The sequence below is a fragment of the Lygodium microphyllum genome, chromosome 29 (genome assembly GCF_053477565.2).
Source record: "Lygodium microphyllum isolate KBCC chromosome 29, Lygodium_microphyllum_v1.1.10, whole genome shotgun sequence".
Taxonomy (NCBI): Eukaryota; Viridiplantae; Streptophyta; class Polypodiopsida; order Schizaeales; family Lygodiaceae; genus Lygodium; species Lygodium microphyllum.
In genome coordinates, this window is record NC_141163.1 from 71,728,541 (window position 1) to 71,744,658 (window position 16,118).

Here is a 16,118-nt window from a genome sequence, read left to right on the forward strand (position 1 = left end):
CAAGGATTCTTCAACAAATTGCAAGGATTAAGTACGGGATGGTTAAAGATTGAGGATCAAGAGCTTCTACAGAGTAAAAATTTGGGGGAAACGGGTTTAATGCTTCAATTTCAAGCATTTGAAGCTTCAAGATTGGTCTCAACCATTAGATAAGCAAATCTTATGGATTATTTTGCTAACATTGGATAACCGGGAGCCCTATCAAGCATTTGACAAGTCATTTTCAGCCATGTCAAGGTATTTCTCTTCAATTTTTAATCTCTCTCACTAATCCAATTGCTGAGCTTAAGCCATTTGATTGAGAGATTAAAGAATTGAACATTTTCATCAAATTCTCAGCCAACCTTTGCTTGAATCCATCTATTCATGAATGCAATGCTTGCCTAATGCATATTAGCTTCAATCAGTGAATTAGAGGCCTCAATCTGGGATTTCAGCATAACACTTGAATCTTATTGACTAAATACATTGATTGGTACCTTTGTTTACTCTAATCCAATTGATTGGTTGATTCTCTTTTGCCTAAATTGAAATATTGTAAAAGGGTAAGTACTAGCAATCAGTGAGTCACTGAATTGCAGCGGTAAGACCCTTCTCCTATCCCAAATTTTCTTATCTCAATCAATTGCATCTCATGGAAGGCTGAATGAATATTTCTGAATTGCATATCATGTTGATTGCTTAGCACACTAGCCTCTACCATGTTGATATTCCTACCGAGGAAAAAGGTGGATGCCGGGGGAGATAGTGGGACAAAAGAGAGGTGACCCTCCCTCACTATCGAAGATCCCGAAGGGGTGCAACCAACCGACCCGGGGGGAACTTTGCCCACCTCCCGGTGATTCGGAGCCCGTGTAGGGAGCCTGTCATGCCGTTTTATCCCTCACACAGGTACAACGAGTGGAGGATTGAAGATTGAAGACTTTCCAAGGACTCAAGTACCTACAGGACTAAAACAGGGTAAAACAGGGAATTTACAGGTCACTTATAGGGTATTTACAGGTGGATACAGGTACACCCTTCATTGCTGAAGCACGGGTGCAGGTACTATAGGGTACCCACAGGTCCTATATACCCCTTAGCAGGGTTTGGTAGCCATTTGAGGTTACTCTCTTGCATTACAGGGTCAAAACAGGGCACTTACAGGTCTAAACAGGGTGCAGGACTGGACAATTTAGACTCTGAAATCCAGCTATAGAATTTTCTGTCCTAAACCTGTTACAGCGTGCTATCTCGAAGAGGGCATTGTTAGCTTCGATTCACACAAAAAAGCTCTGAAATCGGAGTTTCCTAGCCAAATTTATAGCCGTTTTACTTGATGCCAGGAGGCATATTCCACGGTGGATTCCGTGAGGTTTTACGGTGGATTCCGTAAACTTAGATGACCGGGGCTCATACGCAAAGAGGATTCTTTGTGCGAGAAGTTGATAGGGACGCCTGTCCTTTTCGGGCGTTTCATTAATTTAGTGTGTACATGGGTGATTCCATAGCGGGTGATTCCGCAAAATGCATATTAAATTAATAAACGTTTATGAGTTTAGAGTGCGCACTCGTAATAAATTAAGGTTAGGATTTATTTCTAACCAGTTGATTTATTTATGTAGCTGAAGACTGCTAGGTATTCACTTTTGTCGGTTTAATTGTGTTATTTTACTAATGATTGTGAATGCTTCAGTTGATGTGTAGAGATAGCAGCAGTGGCGGAGGAAAGCATTGGAGTCTAGCGGGTTTTCGACTCTTGGACTAGATTTTGATAGGCGCCACGCCTATATTTTGTTATGTCTATTGAGACATCGATTATTTATTATTATTTTGTATGCGCTTATGCGCCTGGATATGTTATTTCTGTTTGGACATTGAGATTGGGCGTGCCAGACACTATGGGCACCGTCCATTAGCTTTATTTTCCTATTTTTGGTAGAAAGCAAACTCAAAAGCTAAAAGCTTATCATATTTTTGTAATTGGGCTATTATTGAGCATGAAGATTGGAAATATACATTAAATACATGCTTTGTGAAGCGCTCACACAAGGCATGGGGGAGATTGAACCCAATTTGTCTCTTGCCTCTTGTCGTGCTTGCTTTTACATGGGTTTTTGTGCTAAAAAGTAGAGTACTTTGTTCTTGGGGACCTTCCGGGATTCGCCACGTGAGCTATCTGCGTCCGATCTGCGCACCAGTGGTATCAGAGCGGAGCAAAGATCAAGGGCTTCCAATCGCTACCAATCTCGGGCGAAGGCGGAGCTCCAGGAACAAACGGCCTCTACAGTCAATCTCGTCGCGAACCGTCGATACAGGCAGACTTCTGGCGATCAAGAACCCCTGTTTCCATTGTCAGATCGCGAAGGACCAGGCTCTGCAGGCGGAGGACCATGCATCCAACTCCTTCATCAAGTCGTGGATAATCAGAGTATTTATCTTTTCTTCAAGCATAAAAGCCTAATATTATTAATCAACAAAGCTTGGAGAAGAAGCTTAATAAGCTTCAAATCTCACATCGAGGTAACAGAGGACGTCCGAAAAATCCACGTCGTTATCAAAGACATACTATCGTCCTCCACGAATTTCGCCGTTTTCTGACGGCTCTTCATCCCTACAAAGTCTAAGCTATTAAGCTTATTAAGCTTAAGCTTAATTCATTAAGCTTAAGTCACACAATACTTTGCAAGTTACACAGGGCAGAGAAGTCGATATACTCCGGGTCTCGCACTCCTGAAGTCAAGTTCCGTAAGTCAACAGAAATCAAGTACTGCAAGTTCTGCAAGTCGGCCTAAGTCCAGCAAGTCTACAACTCTGCAAGTCTGTTAAGTCTGCAACTCTGCAAGTCAGACTAAATCAGAACTGACTAGTGCTTAAAACTCATAGAAGACTTGTTCGTATGCAAAAACTCTGAACTGGAAAGTTGTTCGCAGCAAGCTGTTCTACCTATCTACAAGTTCGTTGAAGTACTTTCAGCAAACGGAGACAGAAATATTGTAGAATTTCTGAAAATTGAAGAAGAAAATACCCAAAAATACATAGCCTTGTAACCCCAAATTTGAGCTACGCTCATCCCGCTAACTGATTTTGAGTGAGACAGGTTTGTTGAGTTTTACAGGATGACTACCCCACATATGGATGATCCTATGGCTGAAGACGATCTACCCGAGCCTACCATGGAACAAAAGCTGGATCTTATCATGTTGCAATTGGAAGAAGAGCGAAGAGCTAGGCAAGCTTTGCAAGCGCAATTGACAAAGCTACAAGGAGCGTCCACTGACAAAGAAGAACCTCAAGCTGAAGATTTGATTCGCCGTACCATCGACGCCACTCTTGAAGCACAAACCATTCGCAAGGAATCCAAGATAAGTAAACGAAGTTTCAAGTTTCGCACTTTCAATGGCATAAGAGAAGGAAAGACTGTTTTATCATTCATTAGCCAGTTTGATGACTATTTCCATGAGGAAACTTATCCCGAAAAAGATAAAATCAAGTGTGTTACTAATCATCTGATAGACAGAGCATCACTTTGGTGGACTGTAGTCCGCAAGAGCATAGAATGTCCTGCTACATGGGAAGATTTCAAGAAGAAGTTCATGCAAAATTTCCTACCACCGCAATTTCATGAGAAGGCTATCAAGCAATGGGATTTACTTCAACAACGCGATCGTGAGCCTATTCCACAGTATACAGAGCGTTTTTGGAATGCACTCCTACAGCTACGCATGCTTGAAGACGTACCAGAGACGACACATAAGCGGAAGTATATGTCTGGACTTCTTGGACATTACTACGCTGAGGTGAACATGTTCAAGCCTGCTACCCTTGAAGACGCCATCTTCTTAGCTCACGACACTGAAGATAAGTTACGCGGAAGAGATCGACGACCACAACAATTCCAAGCAAACGGTAATTATGGATCTAAACAATTCAATTCCAATTTCAGAAGGTTTAATCCAGGTCGTTTCTCATCACCATCTTTCCGCAAGAATTGGCCTAAACCACCTGCATTACCATCCACTGTCAATTCAAATCCTAAGCCTATTCCACAAGCAAATCCAAATATACCCAGACTCCCAGCCATTGCAAATAATGTGAGCAAAGCCAAGCCCATCGTATGCTACAAGTGTCACCAGCCAGGGCATCTCGCAGCAAATTGTCATTCAAAGAAGCCATCAGCACATATCAACTACCTTGGAGCTATGGATGAAGACGAGCATGAGGATATGCCAGATTTCACTGAAGATGAGGATGATCCTACTACTACTTCCGACACTTTACCAGGTATGCCTACTTCACATTCATTGTTGACTATGAAATGTATGGTGTATGGAAAAGAAAGAACTATATTGCATGATGACGGTAGTACCCATGACTTTATTTCAGCAAAATTGGTAAAGGAATTGAAATTGCATACTGTACCTACGCACTATCGCATAAAAGCTACATTTTTAGGCACTAGGTACAATGGCACACAAGAAGTTCAAGATTTAGAAATTCAAATTGGTCCATATATTGAAAGAAGAAATTTCTTAGTTGTCCCATTACAGTCAAGCGACATTATTCTAGGAATGCCATGGAGACACCAACATAATCCCAATATAGATTATTCCACACACACAATGAATATTAATTTTCAAGGAAAATCTATTACATTATTTGGTATGCATGCATCTCATATCTTTCCATTGCTTTCGCATACTCAAGCAAAATGTGCACTACGCAAGAATACTAAATCATATCTCATTTGGGTAAATGAATTGCATGCAAAGGAAAATCATATGCACCCTAGGCATAAGGAATTTCTCGCATATTTTAAGGACTGTTTTGCAGAAGACCTACCACCAGGTTTACCTCCATCACGTCCAGAAGACCATAAGATTGACCTAATACCTGGCACACAACCACCTTGCAAAGCCCCATATAGGCACAATCAAATAGAGCAAAAAGAAATCCAGAGTCAAGTTGAAGAATTACTAAATAGAGGCTTAATTCGACCTAGCAGTTCTCCATTCGGTGCACCTGTGCTCTTAGTCAAGAAAAAGAATAATACTTATCGGATGTGTATTGACTACCGAGCATTAAACAAGATCACTGTAAAGAATAGGTATCCTATACCTAGAGTTGATGACCTTATGGACAAACTGCAAGGATCTTCTATATTTAGTAAAATTGACCTTAAGTCTGGATATCATCAGGTGAGGTTAGATAGATCCGACATATTTAAGACTGCATTCAGAACACAGTTTGGCCATTATGAATTCTTAGTTATGCCATTCGGATTAACTAATGCACCTGCTACTTTCAGTAGAATGATGAATCATATTTTTCTAAAATATCAATATTGTGTGATTGTTTTCTTTGATGATATTTTAGTGTTCAGTCAAAGTGAAAAAGAGCATTATGAGCATTTATCATTAGTTTTTCAATTACTGAAAGAAAATCAATTGTTTGCAAATCCTAACAAGAGTGAATTCTTTAAGACAGAAATAGAATATCTAGGTCATATTGTATCAAAAGAAGGAATAAAAGTTGATCCTAAGAAAATTGATGCAATATTGCATTGGCCCGTTCCTAAAAATGTACATGAATTACGCTCATTCCTTGGTCTTGCTAGTTTCTATAGGAAGTTTGTACGTAATTTCTCATTACTTGCTTTACCATTGACCAAACTTCTTAAGAAAGGCATTGTTTATCAATGGACTGAAAATCAGCAGAAATCCTTTGATTTACTCAAACGTGCATTAACCAATGCCCCTGTTCTACAATTTCCTGACTTTAACAGACCATTCTTTCTAGTTGTGACCGATGCTAGCGGATCAGGAATAGGAGCCGTGCTAATGCAAGACAACCATCCAATAGCATATTCTAGTTCTAAGCTGAAACCCTCTGAGCTTAAATATTCCACTTATGACAAGGAACTCTTAGCAGTTGTCCAAGCATTAAAACAATGGAAGCATTATTTAATGGGTTCAGAATTCATGATAAAGACCGACCAGCAAAGCATTAGACATCTACTTAGCCAACCCCAAATTTCTGACCGTCATATTAAATGGGCTTCATTCATTCAAAGTTTCCATCCTATCATTCAATACCAACCTGGAAAAGAAAATGTAGTTGCTGATGCATTGAGTAGAAGACCTGCAATTCATAATATTTCTATCATATCTTTTGATTCTTTGATTGCTATGAAAGACACATATCACCAGGATATTACTTTTCATTCTGATTGGCAAAAATTAGTTCAAAATAATTTCATTCCTGTTGATTCATTGTCATATAATGATGGATTCATGTTCTTTGAAAAGAGACTGTGTGTTACTATTCCATTCCGATCTTTTGTTTTAAATGAAATTCATTGTCCTCCATATCAAGGTCATAGAGGTATCATTTCTACATTACGCATGTTAACTGAAGATTTTTATTGGCCGCATATGGATGTAGATGTATCTAATTTTGTTTCTGAATGTCTGATTTGTCAAAGAATAAAGAGACATCATGGTAAACAGTATGGACTATTAATGCCTTTATCTATTCCACCTAAACCTTGGAAACATATATCTATGGATTTCATTACTGGTTTACCAAATACTAAATCTAACCATGACATGATTTGGACAATTGTAGATAGATTTAGTAAGCAAGCATATTTCATTGCATGTAAGAAAACTTTAACAGCATCACAAGCAGCACAGTTATTTTTGAAAACTGTTTTTACTAACCATGGATTTCCGAAAGTGATTATTTCAGATAGAGATTCTAGATTTTGTAATAATTTTTGGATTACACTGTTTGCAAATCTAGGCACAAAGATTGATTTCTTATCTGCATTTCATCCAGAAACAAATGGACAAACAGAAGCCACAAATAGCACCATTCTAGATCTTTTACGTGCATACACTATCTCTAAACCTCAGACATGGGATACTCATTTACATTTATTACCGTTTGCTTACAATAATACACCGCACACATCTACAAAGAAAGCACCTTTTGAAGTTATTTATGGATATAGATTATCTACACCTGTTGCATCTTTGTCTAATAGAATACAAAGTGCCGATGATATTGCTATTATGCATAACACTATTTTTGATGAGGTCAAGGATATGATTGCTAAAGCCCAACAATCATATACCAAACAAGCCAACAAGAAAAGACAAGCCATGAATTTCAAAGTTGATGATTATGTTTGGCTTAGAATAGAAAAGCGTAGACTGCAAAGTGTAGATAGACATCCAGTTGTCAAATTAGCTCCTAGATTCTACGGACCATTTAGAATCATTCATAAGATTAATGACAATGCATTCAAGTTAGAACTGCCATCTCATTGGAAAATTCATAATACATTTCATATTAGTTTATTGAGACCATTTAGAGGCCAATTACCTATCCACCCTGTCTATGAAAACCCACCTTCACTAGAAGAAGAGACTGAAATACTTGAACCAGAAGCCATTATAGACACTGACTACATGACCACTAGAACTGGCCGACGGTATTCTAGATATCTAGTCAAATTTAAGAACCATCCTGTAGAGGAAGCACAATGGATGCACGCTAGAGACCTAAATGCTTTCCCCACTCTGTTAGCTCCACATTGAGCTAATAGCAATTGAGGTCAATTGCTATCCCACCCCGGGGGTATGATGCCAGGAGGCATATTCCACGGTGGATTCCGTGAGGTTTTACGGTGGATTCCGTAAACTTAGATGACCGGGGCTCTTACGCAAAGAGGATTCTTTGTGCGAGAAGTTGATGGGGACGCCTGTCCTTTTCGGGCGTTTCATTAATTTAGTGTGTACATGGGTGATTCCATAGCAGGTGATTCCGCAAAATGCATATTAAATTAATAAACGTTTATGAGTTTAGAGTGCGCACTCGTAATAAATTAAGGTTAGGATTTATTTCTAACCAGTTGATTTATTTATGTAGCTGAAGACTGCTAGGTATTCACTTTTGTCGGTTTAATTGTGTTATTTTACTAACGATTGTGAATGCTTCAGTTGATGTGTAGAGATAGCAGCAGTGGCGGAGGAAAGCATTGGAGTCTAGCGGGTTTTCGACTCTTGGACTAGATTTTGATAGGCGCCACGCCTATATTTTGTTATGTCTATTGAGACATCGATTATTTATTATTATTTTGTATGCGCTTATGCGCCTGGATATGTTATTTCTATTTGGACATTGAGATTGGGCGTGCCAGACACTATGGGCACCGTCCATTAGCTTTATTTTCCTATTTTTGGTAGAAAGCAAACTCAAAAGCTAAAAGCTTATCATATTTTTGTAATTGGGCTATTATTGAGCATGAAGATTGGAAATATACATTAAATACATGCTTTGTGAAGCGCTCACACAAGGCATGGGGGAGATTGAACCCAATTTGTCTCTTGCCTCTTGTCGTGCTTGCTTTTACATGGGTTTTTGTGCTAAAAAGTAGAGTACTTTGTTCTTGGGGACCTTCCGGGATTCGCCACGTGAGCTATCTGCGTCCGATCTGCGCACTATTACTGACAGGGGGTACTGCAGGACTGCACTAGTATGGCAGGACATAAAGGCAAAAATAAGGTCCAGGAGGATTATGCACAGCAAATCAGGGATTCCATGATGGAAAGAACACTTCAAGAGAACCCTGAAGAGCTTCAACAACAAGGAGAAATCAGTATACTCACTGATACTTTGTGTGCCCATGAACTAAGACATAGGGAACGTCATGAGGCCATTTTGTCAGCAATGGAGCAGATGATTTTATCTCATGGTCAAACGAAGTCTACAATGGAGCAGATGATTTTATCTCATGGTCAAACGAAGTCTATCGTTGATAAGTTGATGGATTCAACTACCCAAACCAAGGCTTCCATTGATAAATTAGTAGAATCTAATGCTCAACTTATGGCACAATTTTCTCAATTAATGCAGTCGCAAATGGGATCAAGAGAAGCCAATGAGAAGGCTTGTTCAAACAGTGGCCCTTCAGTCCCACTTCAGCCATCCAACCAAAATGGTCATGGAGATGGAATCATTGGAAGAAGAGGCATTCCAAATAGTCAGTATGAAGTAGGAGAAGCTTCATAAAGGCATGATGACTATTTGGGCAGTTTGAATGGAGCCAATACTCAAGCTTTTGGACTGCATACTCAGAATTCTAGGGGTGCTTTACCAACAGGAAGATTACATGGTAATTCTTAGCCACCTGTTGGAAGATTTTAGTCTCAATTTGGAGGTTCTGTACTTGGAAATCCTGATCAGCCAGTTTTGGGACAGCAACCCTTTCATGATAGAGAATTCAAGGACAAAATTGTTTTAGCCAAATTCAATGGTCAGTCATCTGCACCATCAGAATTAGAGGAATGGACCTCTAAGATGGAGTCCTACTTTGACATATTCCCTAAAACTGATGATATGAAGATACACTTTGCTTCCTTGCACTTAGAAGGATTTTCCCACACTTGGTGGAGGTATATCAAGAAAGAGAATGTACTTATTGAGAATTGGGAAGCTTTCAAGGCACTTATGGCTGAAGTCTTTGTTTCGCCTCTTGAAAAAGAGAAGCTAGCATGAAGATGGTATGGTTTGGAACAAAGGGGCCTAAGTGTGAGAGAATATACAAACCAATTCCTCAACTTGACCATGTATGTGGAAAGCATCAGTGATGAGGCCAAGTTACACAAGTTTATGTATGGTTTAGAACCATCCTTGTCAGCTGATGTTATGGCGCAAAATCCTACTTCACTTTCCAAGGCTATTGAGCTTGCAGAGCGCTATGGAAGAAAGTATAGGAAAGAGTCTTCATTTCAACCAAGTTATGGATAGCCAAGGACTGTTTTAAAGCAAGGACAAGTTGGTAACATTTATGGTAGCAATCATATGCCTAGTGGGAGCTTACGGGTACCAACTTATCCTCCATTTAATGCTTCTAGGCTTCAAAGTAATTTCAGGACAGCAAACAGTCCAAAGGTTGAATTTAAACAGGGTGACAACAAGCCTAAGTCCACTTCAGCCAATACAAATCCCAAATCTATTCCCATGGATCTTTACAAGGAAAGAAAGGACAAAGGGTTATGCTTCAAGTGTGGAGAAAAGTATACTCCTGACCATATTTCAAAGTGTGTATACAAAAATGCCAAGCCAAAGTTTCAGAGTATGCTAGTTCTTGAGGACTTTGAAAATGACATAGATGAAGCTAATGCAGTGACAATCAATGCTGAAAATGAAGATTTCGAGGATGATGGTGGACAGGAGTACTTTTATGATCCATCTGACTCTTTTTCTTTTGATCCAGGTGGGGATGTTCCATTTGATCCTGGTGGATTTTGTGATGAGTCGCCTGCTGCCACTAATTGTTCTATCTCTATGGATGCTTGGACGGGATCTAAGAGCCCTAATACACTTCATATGAAGGGAAGCATATGTGGAAAGCCAGTGTTCATCCTGATAGATAGTGGCAGTACTCACAGTTTTGTCAATAAGTCCATTATGTACAAGTTGAATTGTGTTCCCACAGACTTACAGCAGCCCATTAGAGTACAAGTGGCTAATGGTGAAGAGGAAATCAACACACAGATTTGCCCACAGGTTTCTTTGCAGTTGGCTGAAAATTTTGAAGTCAAAGTAAACCTGATCACTTTGGAAATGGGGCCCATAGATATTGTACTTGGTTGTGATTGGTTGATGACCTTAGGCAGGATTACTATGGATTTCTTACAATTATATATGGAGTTTTTCTCCAATGGACAGCTCATCCATTTACAGGGAATCCTTAATAGATCTAATTTTCAGCTTATCTCCATTCAACAACTCAAGAAAGAGTACAAGAAGCGCTCACAGATATTTGTTTTGCATTTGAACAAAGAAACACAGGACCATCCAGCCTTGACAGCTCTTCTTGAGGAGTATAGAGATTTATTTGAAGTACCTACTTCATTGCCTCCTAAGAGAGCGGTGGCTCACCCCATTGATTTGGAACCCAACTCAAAGACAATCAATAAGCCACCTTACAGACTATCAAAATGTGAACGAGAGGAAGTAGCCAAGCAAATCAAAGAGCTTCTTGAAATGGGATTCATTGAACCAAGTTCTTCACCTTACGCATCCCCAGTCCTGTTAGTCAAAAAGAAAGATGGATCTTTTAGAATGTGCATTGACTACAGGGATCTCAATAAGATAACAGTGAAGAACATGTATCCTATACCCAGGATTGATGATTTGCTTGACGAACTTAAGGGGGCTCAATTCTTTACAAAGATTGATTTGAGATCAGGGTATCATTAGATTCGCATGAGAGAGGGTGATGAAGTCAAGACTGCTTTTAGGACTGATCGTGGGCTCTACCATTTCTTGGTGATGCCATTCGGGCTTACAAACGCTCCAGCTACCTTTCAAAGCCTGATAAATAAGATTTTGCAACCTTTCCTCTTTCAGTTTGTCTTGGTGTTCTTTGACGACATTTTGATCTATAGCAAGACTTTACAGGATCATTTGTCACATATGAGGAAGGTTTTCGATGTGTTGAGACATCATAGGCTTTTTGCTAAGGAGAAGAAGTGTTCTTTTATGTAGACTAAAGTGAAATACTTGGGACATATAGTCAGTGAAAAAGGAATACAGGCTGATCCCAAGAAGGTGCAATGCATAAGAGATTGGCCAACGCCTACTGCTACTACCTCTCTTAGAGGATTTCTTGGTCTATCTTCATTCTATCGCCGATTTATTAAGCATTATGCGGCAATTGCAGCTCCTTTGACTGACAGGTTGAAGAAAGAGGCTTTCTTTTGGGATGCTCTTGTAGATAGCAGCTTCAACCAGTTAAAGGAATTACTTACTTCTGCTCCTATCCTAGTATGCGCGGATTTCTCCAAAGAGTTTACTATACAGTGTGATGCTAGTGGCCGTGGCATTGGGGCTGTTTTGCTTCAGGAGCATGGAGTAATTGCATTTGAGAGCCGTAAGCTTACAGATAAGGAGATGGCCATAAATGTTTATGACCAGGAAATGTTGGCTATCCTGCATGCAATCAAGACATGGCACCATTACTTATATGGCAGTCGATTCAGAGTACATAGTGATCATTGGGTACTCAAGTATTTCCTTACTCAGTCAAATCTCACTCTGCAACGATGATGGGTAGCAACATTAAAAATTATGACTTTGACATCACTCATACAAGGGGCAAAGATAACATAGTGGCTGATTCTCTTTCTCGTATGTGGGTGTGCAAAGTGTCGGCCATGACAGAACTACATAGTGATTGGATTGAAGAACTACAGGAGGCCTATCTGTTAGATGAGGAATTCAGCCAAATCTTTTAGAAATTACAGCAAGGTCTTATGGAAGAAAACTCGCATTACCAGCTTAAAAATGGTCTTATTTGGTGGAAGGACAAGATTGTTATTCCCTCTACTTCTTCTTTCAAGCAGAAAATTATGGAGGAGTTACATTCTTTGCCTTTAGCTGGACACTTGGGAGTTTTCAAGACTTATGACAGGATCAGCAAGAGCATTTATTGGAAAGGGCTGTGGAAAGATGTCAAGGACTTCGTTACGAAGTGTATGCCTTGTCAGCAAAATAAGGATAGCACCCATAAGCCAGGAGGTTTGTTGCAGCCATTGCCTATTCCTACGGGTAAATGGACTCATATTACTATGGACTTTATCACTGGCTTACCTACTACCAAGAAGGGGTGGAATAGTATTTATGTGGTGGTTGACAGACTCACCAAAGCAGCTCATTTTATCCCAACAAAAATTCAGTTTACTGCTTCTCAAGTAGCCAACCAGTTTATGGAGCATATTTTCAGATTACATGGATTACCGCAGGTGATTGTCCATGATAGGGACTCAAAGTTTATGAGTAACTTCTGGCAAGCGGTATTTACATCTATGGGCACTAAGTTGGCTCCATCTACGGCTTATCATCCCCAAACTGATGGACAGACATAGAGTTAATAAATGGTTGGAGACTTATCTTCGCCATTTTTGCTATGATGCCCAAACCTCATGGGATTCTTGGTTGCACTTGGCTGAGTTTGCTTACAATAATTCCACTCATGCGAGCATAGGAGTTTCTCCCTTTGAGGCTTTATATGGTTATAAGGTGCCCTTACCCACAGTCATCTTTAATGAAAAGATCAATCCTCATGGGAAGAAAGAGTTGGAAAGAATGCAGACCCTTCTTCAGCAATGCAAGGTGAATCTAAGGAAGGCTCAAGATCAGATGAAGATGTATGTTGGTGAGAAGAGGAGGCCTTTAGAGTTTCAAGAAGGAGAGCTGGTTTTGTTGAAGGTGCCCAAATCCAAGTACTCTACATTGAAAGATGGATCCAGTAATAAGCTTGCCCACAGATTTTATGGCCCTTATAGGATCCTTAAGCGGATTGGAGATTTGGCATACAAACTAGAGCTTCCCTCTTCTACAAAGATTCATAACGTCTTCCATGTTAGTTAGCTCAAGCCCTATTATGGTGATCCAGTGGATATAGTTGATGAGCTGCCACCTATTGATGAAGATGGTCTTGTTCAGTACATCACAGAGGCTGTTATAGGTCAGCGTGAAAAGAAGCTTCGATCACGTTCTATTGTGGAATATTTGATTAAATGGAGAGGTTTACCCTCTGAAGAGGCTTCTTGGAGACCTGATTCAATATTGGATGAGTATCCATACTTGAGGGATACATTGGTGGCTGAAGCCTATTACTTATGGAGCTAGTATTGATGCAGACTGGTTCAGGACAGCATGTTGTTTTAGAACAGTTTTTATCGCACCTAGTTTTCTGAATTAAGCTATCTACATGGGCTTACATTACTCTTCAAAAGCTTCGTTTTGATATGTGGTACATCTTATTTGGACACTTCTATCAAAAGTTAGGGCAGATTTGGTCCAGCAGGGACTGTTTATTCAGCAAGCTGTCTACTTTCTTCTGGAACTATTTGTTGAAGACTTTATGGCTTCATTTGCTTCTGAAGTACTTCAAGTCATGTATATAGTTGGGTCTTCTTTCCGTCCTTCAAATTCAGCCCTTGTAATGGTCATTCTTCATTCATTTTCCATTTGTAAAGCTGTAAAATAGAGTAGTACTCTGTTCTATCCATCTCTTCTCTAGCTCTTTCTAGGTTTATTTTTGAGGACAAAAACTTTTGGGAAGGGATGGATTGTAAGAAGTTGGGAATAGTTAGAATGTTGATAATATGCCATGTCACACAGACATTGGTATATAAGGAGAGAAGTTGTAATTTTTCACATCTTTTTGACATATCAATACAATTACAATCTTTCTCTCCCTTCTTGCTCACAGCTTCTATGGCTTCTTCATCTTTCCTGTCTTTCTCTCTCTAAATCTAGTATTTCTCTCTCCTCGTCACTCATATTCTCTCTCTTCCTGCAGTCTTTCTCTCTCCTCTGCAGTCTTTCTCTCACCTCTTTCTCTCTCCTTGGTTCTCTCTCTGACACAAGTCGTCCACACATATTTATCTCTTCAAAGACCCTAGTTAACATGTCCCTTTTCAAGTTTGAGTTACTAGCTAAGGCCTTATAGAGTTCTTCAATTTCAGATTCCATTGATAAACACGATGGAGACTGCTCTCTTATTAGGTTGCTTTGTCAGCTAGAATCCTCTTGTAGAGACTTCTCATGTGAGTGACATAGTCTCAGATTTCCTCCTTGTCTTTTTGGTTGACATTCATCAACCTAACAATGAGGTTATTTGAGTATCTAGCTTCAGAAAATCTCTTAATGAAAAGATGATTAGGCCGTTTCGGACTCGGAAAGGGGTCTCGGCAAGGGGTGTCCAGAGCTACATTGACCCCAAGCGACCTAGGAGCGAGACACACTTTTCATGGTTGGCCTTTTCACCACTCGACCATCGGCCTATGAATCGAGCAGTGCCCTCTTGGGGTAATCCACAATGCGATCTTGGAGATGATCCACGTGTGCAAATATCCTTCCTTAATTAACCAAATTAAGAATCAAGCATAATCAAGGCAATCAGCCCTAATATCATCTTCTATGAAAACATTCCTTTATTCCCATGGCAACTTGTCATTATAGACCCCTGCCATGCATTTGCCATCAACACGAGCCTTGGAATATTTATCCAAATCACAATGCAACAATCAATTGATTGAAAGAAAAAAATTTAGGGTGTTGTTCAATCAACCAAAAAAACTAATTGTATATTTCCCAAACAATACAAGAATAAATGGGATAATAATTCCATCGCATATTCACTCTCCCCCTTGGGGCCAAAGAGTAAAATTTACTTAACTCCCTCCTTTAGCCTAAGCCGTATGCTAAAGGTTCCAATACTATACAGGGCATAAGTCCTACTGTTCCAATGCAAATTAATCAATCTAGCAAGACCGTTTATGCATCTTCTATAAGTGACAATTATCTTTTAGCATTTCCCTACTATGCAACATTTTATCTTGGCTTTATCTTCCTTTCTCCTAAGGTAAGGAGTTGCATGTCATTGATATAAAGTTCACATAATCTCTCCCATGTATGTACTATTTATGTGCATTTGCAAACCTTAAACAATATTGACCTAGGTAAAGATTAATCAAAGACTCATCGATGCTCAATACTTTAGTGTCCCATATGGTGCTTATGCTATGCATGGATTCATCATATAGCAACTAGGTGCAATTTAAACTCCTTTGATACAAGCACTTCACAAACTTCATCTTTGAATATTTGAGGTGCGATTTATCCTTTTCAATGACTTATTCTAGCACCATAAAGTACGGAGCCTAACGTATCTCTTGCGAGAATCAAATAAAGTGTACTCTATCAATTTAGAAATACATCACTTACGATCGGAATCGCAGTTGGATTGACCATGATGCCTTCGGTTAAAGCTCCATTTCTTGTTGTAAGATTGCCATCTACACGCGACATTCTTTGCTTGGAGGCCATTGTTTGCAAGTAGACTCAAGAGATTAAGAAGGTAGAATGGATTTGAGATGGGAGAGTGTAGGAGAAGATGGCTAAGTCAAGGATTGAGATAGAGGGAATTGTGCAGCCTCTTGGGTTAACTCTTCTCTCTCTCTCTCTCTCTCTCTCAAGCTCTCCCTTACAATCTTTTGGAGGGATATCCTTCTCTCTACCTCTCTCTCGCAGCCTCTCGGGGTCTCCTTATGCTT